The sequence below is a fragment of the Panthera leo genome, chromosome A3 (assembly GCF_018350215.1).
Source record: "Panthera leo isolate Ple1 chromosome A3, P.leo_Ple1_pat1.1, whole genome shotgun sequence".
Lineage (NCBI taxonomy): Eukaryota > Metazoa > Chordata > Mammalia > Carnivora > Felidae > Panthera > Panthera leo.
In genome coordinates, this window is record NC_056681.1 from 70709918 (window position 1) to 70717879 (window position 7962).

General features: G+C 33.0%; 1 long non-coding RNA gene across 1 annotated transcript; it reads left to right on the forward strand.

Moving 5' to 3' along the window:
- Positions 1–212: 212 nt before the first annotated feature.
- On the forward strand, positions 213–3288 carry LOC122215028. The gene is made up of 3 exons (XR_006200202.1): positions 213–274; positions 2085–2225; positions 3158–3288. It is a non-coding gene; the product is annotated as an uncharacterized LOC122215028 (long non-coding RNA).
- The last annotated feature ends 4674 nt before the right edge of the window (positions 3289–7962 follow it).

Sequence of the window (7962 nt, forward strand, 5' to 3'; positions counted from 1 at the left end):
GCATTGATCACATTATACCTTTAGAATTTTTTTTTATTATTGTGGTAAAATACATAACATGTGATCTACCCCCTTACTTAATTTTTAACTTTACAATATAGTATTGTTAAGTATGAGCGCAGTGTTATACAACATATCCCTAGAACTTTAACATTTTCCATGACTGAAATTTCCCTCACTGAACATAAATTCCTCATTTCCCTCTTTCCCCAGATCCTATCAGCCACCATTCTACTTTCCACTTCAGTGAGTTTAACTATTAAAGATGTCTCATGTAAGTGGAATCATGCAGTTTTTTTCTTTCTGTGACCGTTTCATTTCATTTAACATAATGTCCTCAAGATTGATTCATGCTGTAGCATGGAGCAGGATTTTCTTTCTTTCTTTTTTTTTTTAGGCAGAATAATATTACATTGTATGTATAAACCACATTTTCTTTATGCATTCATCTGTCAATGTGCATTTGGGTTATTACAGTGATTGTGGAAGTGGAAACATCTCTTCAATTCTTTTGAATAAATACCCAAAAGTGGGGTGGATGGACACTAAGAATTCCTTCTGATGTGTTAAGATTGGATGATAAAGAGGAATTCAAGAAAAAATATCTTCTCTTCACAATTTAAATATATATATATGTAATTTAAATATATATATGTAATTTAAATATATACATATATGTAATTTAAATATATATATGTTAATCTGGCAGAATCATCAATAATATAAAAGTAAGCAAAAACAAAACAAATTTGCAAAATAAAATATTGTGATATATGGGAAAAGCACCATTTGGGCAGAAAAATGTTTAGGTACAAAATAATTTCCTAAAAACTATATCAAGAAGCATTGATCAAATGTCTACTGGGGCATGAAGTGTGCATGGCACCTATTGCATGCAAGAACAATTGTTTGTTTCCATAAATAAGATTATTGTCCTTTAAGTCTTTTCCGTGGAACAGGAAAAAAGAACAGAAAATCAGCAGAAGAGCACTGAAATTTATTGAAATTTCCTGGGATCAGACAAAGTCTTCAGAAAAGAAGGCTGCCAGAAATAAGAGGATCTGACAGCTCTTCTTTATTTTACTAGGAAAAAAAACCACATTGATTTAAACTTAAAGTTATAATTTTGTTCTTTTTTTTTAATAAAGATTATTTATTCATGGAGTGCCTGGGTGACTCAGTCGGTTGGGCATCCAACTCTTGATTTTGGGTCAGGTCATGATCTCATGGTTTGTGAGATGGAGCCCTGAGTCAAGCTCCACTTTAACAGTGCAGGGCCTGCTTGGGATTCTCTCACTCCCTCTCTCTCTGCCCCTCCCCCTGCTTGTGCATTCTCTCTCGCTTTCTCTCTCTGTCTATCTCTCTCCCTCTCAATAAATAAATAAATAAGCATTTAAAAGTCTGCCTCTCCCCGACTCATAAACATGCATACTCACTCTCTGTCTCTCAAAAGACATAAAGTTTTAAATGTTTATTATTTATTTTGAGAGAGAGGGGGAGAGATTGCACAAGAAAGGGGAGGGGCAGAGAGAGAGGGAGTGAGAGAATCCCAAGCAGGCCCTGCACTGTTAGCCTGGAGCTTGATGCAGGGCTCGATCTCACAAATCATGAGATCATGACCTGAACTGAAATCAAGAGTTGGAAGCTTAACCAACTGAACTACTGAGGAGCCCCTGTAATTGTTTTCTTGAGACTAAAGCTGAAACACATATCTGTTGTTTGAAGCTACAAGTCAAAACCAGAAACATAAATTATATATTTTCATATCCAAGAATTGCCTTAAATAGAGTAGTTGAGAACAACTCTGTTTCAGAAACTATGGAAGATAGTTTACAAGTAAATCCTTCAATATCCATGCAAGAATATTAGATTCTCTTAACAAACACCGTAAAGTAATTTAATGTGTTCAAGATAAAGAGCTAGGAAGTGTCAGAACTAATAGTGACCTTTCATATGACTGGTCATACATCCTTTATACTTATCAGGTTTTTTTGTTGTTGTTCTTTTTACAAAATAAGCTACTCTTAGGAAGTTTTTCTAATCAGGAACTTGCAACAATATATCCAGAAATACTGTATCCACAGGTATTTCACTGTACTAACAGAAACTTCAGAAGTATGGCCACCATCTTACTTCCGCCTTTTGGATTTCACAGAGTGCTTCTGTCTGGGTATATTAGTCTGGAAACTGGATGTTTTGCTTCTAGACTCTACCGCAGAAGAAAGGTATACAAATGTTTACTGGCAACAAATCCACAAAATCCACCATATTTTCTCAAAAGGCCCTTACAATAGTGTATGGTATATAGAACAAAACCAAAAGTAACTTTTATCATTACAATGTAATAATATGTAAAATGCCTAAAAAATAAGAGATATAATTATATAAACATGGAAATATTTTTACAATATATGATGAACTGGGAAAAAAGTTGGAAAATACTATTGATGAAACAAAACAATTTGGAAAAAAAATGATATATGTATGTGTTGTAGAAGCATCGAACATTCAAATGCTAGAATGTTAACACTGATAACTCTTGTGAATGAGGAGTGATACACATATCTTTAATTATTAGATCATATATTACAAAAATACAAAAACCAACACAATATGTTTAATAAATATATACCTTTTGTAAAGCCATTTTCAACAATTCAACAATTTGGCACACTATCCCCTGTGATGCTACAGAACAAGAATCAATTTGATTCTTTTTTTTACTTCTTTGTGAGAAAAAAATTAATTATTTTTTAAATTAAGAAGGATTTAAAATGAAAACAGACTGAAAAACTAAAAATGGAATTAATTAGATCACTTGACATCCCAGAAGATTGCTTTTAAAGTTCTTCCCCGAGATAATTTAGGCTTCCGTAAGATTTAGAATCACAAATTTGGTTGTAGTGACTTCTGACAGTTATTAAATTTAGACGCATATTTATATAGATCAATTTTATTCAAAAAAGGAGACTATTATAATTCTATCAGTCTCTGTAACTCATTGCTTTGCATATACAACTTAAGCAACTTAGTATCTTGATGGTAGTTATTGCAACAGTTTAGAGAGAAGCTGTGTTGCTCAAGGAAAGATGTAATATAACCATTTTTCAACCATGCTAATTTTTACTTTTTTTTCCCTTATACTTAATTTCCTCAGCTACCTAAAGAACAGAGGCTGTGAAGCTACCTAAAGAACAGAAGCTATGAAGCAGTCATGAGCTCTTACATACATTGACTTAAAAAATAATGTAAATTCAATAAATGGAATCCATATTTGGCTACACTCAATGTGACATTCTCATTGTATGATTCACTTAAAATGCTGCAACACTTCACATTACAGACATTTTCATTCATTTCAAAGATATAATGACTGATTTATTAGGCAGTGCCATCCAGATATTTTAGAAAAGACTTTGTAACTATGTTTTTGTAAGATTTTCACTTTTATTTGTGTTTCTCAAAAGTTGGCTTTTACTTGCCTTATTTTACAGTCTGGCTAAGCTTAAGTATGCCATGAAAATGTGATATATAGAACTTACATTAATAATACTCGTGATGGTAAATAAATATATTTCCTTCCCAGCTCTTATTGTTATTTTTTACCCACAGTTTAAGTCCTCCTTAACATTTTGTCATTGTCGGTTTTACATTTTCTGAATATCAAATAATGGGAAATTAAAAGTGAAGAAAAAGGAAGGGGAAGCAATCCAAGTCGCTGGAGCCCTAAAAATTTCACGGAAGTAGCAAACTCTTGAATTTTTGTAGGTTTTAATATCTATACCTTGGCCCACGATTGTCCTGTCAATGTGTCTTGAATAATTCCAAATTCTTACTCAATAGATCCAATAAGTGTAATATATTCAATGGTAGAGATTGGCATTATTTTCTATTGAGGAGAAAGGCAAAGTTTTTGTTAGCTAGACAGGGCATAGGACTGAAAAGAGGATATGCTTTCAAGATAAGACTGTGAAGTTACATTGCAGGCCTTTTTATTTGAAAGAAAGTTTCTCCTGATAGTCTTTACTATCAATTATATGTGAAAACAAAACACATCTACTAGATCAATGGCTATATATGAGTTACTAGGGGATTTCTTGCTTTTTATCTAGTAAAAAGTTATAATTCAAACAACAGTTGCAATTGGAGTCGCAATCCAATTAAGTTTATGATTATCCATTGTCATTCTCCTAGATTCATTTATCTTTTGCCATGACCAAAATATGAATTGAAAGGGATGTGATAGGAACCACTACCCCTACATCTTCCAAGTGATTAATGGTGGCAATAATCTGCAATTCTTTAAGTATGCAGGATTGGTTTTGGCCTACCATTTTCATAGGTAGAGACAGTACTACTGGTTTCCATTTCTCTTCTACAATAATAGTCCTCACTATTAAACGTTCCAATTTATATACTTAAACAAGTTCTATGATTTCATCTCTGTTGTCATTCCATGTTAAATGCTTTCAGGGCACCTGGGTGGCTCAGTTGGTTAAGTATCGGACTTCGGATCACGTCATGATCTCATGGTTTGTGAGTTCAAGGCCCCTTGAACCCTGCATCCAGTGAGCTTGGGCCCTGCTTTGGGTGAGCATGAGCCCCGCTTCAGGTGAGCCCCACTTTTTTTTTCTCTCTCTCTCTACCTTTCTATCTCTCTCTCACTTGTGCTCTCTCTTTCTAAAAGAAAGAAAGAAAGAAAGAAAGAAAGAAAGAAAGAAAGAAAGAAAGAAGCAAAACAAAGCAAAGCAAAGAAAAAAGAAACAGAAAAATGCTTTCTTCTTAGGCAGACATCAAATTAGCATCAATCACATTATCACATCATCATGTCTTACAGACAATAGTTAAGGAGCTATAAGGCTGTTCAGCAGCAGAGGTTCAAGGTTTGGGCCACAGTGATATCCCAGCAAATTTCATGATTCGCTGAAGTATCAAGGAGATTTTTTTTTCTAGTAAAGACTTTCAGAACTTAAAAAATTGTATTTCAGTTATTGTAAAAAGGGACATAATACTTTTCTTATTGTTAATAAGCTTAGCCAAAGCTTTAATAAATAGACACTTTGAAAACGTTTACTCTTTTTCCAAATAGGCTTATGGAAAAAGGGCTTTTGCTAAAGTTACACTTTGGACACTGTTTATGAAGGAAATTTTAAAAATAAATAAATAAATAAAGGGCTGAGGACCTCTCCCTCATCCTTTAATTGTGTTTTATTATATTTTAAATTTCTCAATGTCAATTTCATAAATGGGGGGAATTATATCATTAAATAAGATGAAATATCTCCAAGAGTGAATATAGTAAGAAAATGCAATATTTAAATCAGTCTTGAGAGTCATCAGTAAAATATCAACTACCTCTTTTTGAATTGGCAGAACCTGAAAATAAAGATGTCAATAATTTAAAAATTGAATGGACATATTTGATTCAACCTCATCAGATTTTAGGTATAATGAATCATCACCTTTTTCTCTGCCCCACCAACTCTCTAGACCATGGTTTGGCAAACTGTAGCCCACAGCCCAGCCACCTGCATTTTTAAGGAAAGTTTTATTGGTACATATTCACACCCATTTATTTATTTTTTTGTCTGCTTCAGCACTGAAAAGGCAGAGTTAAGTGGTTGCAACAGAGACCAGATGGTCTGTGAAGCCTAAAACACTTATTATCTGTCCCTTTAAGAAATTGTTGGATGACTCATGCTCTACATTCAAGATATGCTGTGTTTTTATATTTAGACTTTTGATCAACTGCTAGAGATCATGACTACAGACTTCACTAATCTTTCAAACAAAACACAATTAAACTCTAGTACCTTCATCAGAAACTATCTGGCCTGAGATATTTCAGCAATGCATCACAGCAAAGGATCCACAACTGGTCTCATTAATGAGATCATATGTGAGTTAAATGTGCTATAAATCTTTGACTTTGTGAAAAATTTAACAGATATCTACACTAATTAGTTGTTAAGTTTTACTTATTAGTCACCTCATCACAAAACTGATATGATAAATATTCTAGATTTTTCTTGAAAGTTTGAGAAGCGAGACATGTGGGTGACTCAGTTGGTTAAGTGTCTGACTCTTGATTTCAATTCAGGCCATGATCTCATGGTTTGTGAAATGGAGCCCCCTATCAGGCTCTATACTGACAGCATGGAGCCTGCTTGGGATTCTCTCTCTGTCCCATTCCCTCTGTCCCTCCTTTGCTCATGTGTGCATGCACACACTTTCTCTCTCTCAAAAATGGATGAATAAACATTTAAAAAAAGATAGTTTGAAAAGCTTAAACATTTCCTATGTAGTCATATGCATGATTAATATTTATTGAGAAAACTCTTTTTATCCTATATTGTACAAAGCAAACCAATTCACTGCCTTCTAAATTAAAGGTGATTTAGAAATCAGATTTGCTTGGTCTCTATTAATGAATATTTCTTATGATATCCACTTTGTCAGTTTCCTTTCAAGGATCTCAGAATGCTGTATATATTCATGTAAGTCTTTGTCACATCTCACACTTTCTCTGTGCTGATCAAGTTCCTTTGTTTTTAACATATCATCAAGAATGCAGAGATTTAAAGTTAAGATAAAGGTCAAATAATATGCAGTAGATTTTAGGACAGGACAAATTCGGTTCTCCAAGATGATAATATCTGTTTTGACAATACAGCTCTTATTCTTCCAAATGTGCATAATTAGGATAAAATTTAGCATTTTAGGGAATAATTGAGATTGCAAAGAATATTTCTAAAATTTTACCAGGAGCTCATCACTTACTGTATATTAAAATGTTTTACAATCTTTATTTCCTAGAATTCAGACACTGTTCATATACTGATTTAAGGCAGACAGAATTCATACTATAATAAAATTTGCTCAAACACAAATGGCAAATTTGAGTCACCAGCCACTAAACTCAATTGAGAGAATAGACTAAGCAAAGTAAAATAATTAAAAGACTATTGAGTAACAACATTAGAATAATCTTGCCTGATTCTGATTTCCTTAAGATATGAGCATCACTTATAGGTGGACATTTTCCTTCCCAGGACACAAACAGGGAATAGTACATGTATTGCATCTTTTAAAAATCTATTAAGATTCTATTTTTGCTTAGTAAAAATATTTCACTGGATTAGGTCAAGATACAGCTTTTGTAATATGTCTTTACACAGTGCGGGGTAGAAGGTTGATATTTAGGAAGCTGGTTTTAAAAGATTGGCAGCAACAATGATTACATAATCTAAAAAGGTATTTTAAACTCTTTTCAATTTAGTGGAATTTTCAGTCAGACCAGGTCCTGTGAACATAAGTCCCATATGTTTTCTACCTACTGTGCAAAATAAGTGGTTACTCTACAGAGTTACAAAACCACTACTTTCAATTCCAGGAGGTCCTTTCTAATATTATGGGCTTAATGAAAAATAGAGGTTTACTGTACCCTTTCATTCATATTTCACATTTCAGAGCTAAAAGTGCACTGAGAAAACAACACATTAAGTTCTATTATTTTCAGGGTAGATTTAGTCTCATAAAATACTTTGTCTAAGTATCAGAGAATAGTGATATGTTTATCCTCTAGTAAAATATCCTTATAACTCTCAAGTCTCCTCATTCCTATCTTACTTTGCTTCTCAATTATTTCCTTACCTTACTATTTATTCAAAAACAACTATTTGCAAATATTTTTGAAAATATAGTAGTTGTCCTTATGAAGTTTACATTAGTCAGGAAGAGAAAATAAACAATACACTATAAAACTAATAAATACATAAATTATGTAGTATGTAGGGAGTTGATAAATTCTATGGGAAAAATAATAGCTGTAAGGGTTGGAATAATGTGGTGTGGAATTTTGATAAAAATAGCAATACTAAGCTTCATTAACAAAATGACTTTTGATAAAGATTTGAAAGAGTTCAGTGAATTGGGAATGCAGGCACATGCCTGGGGAGGGGC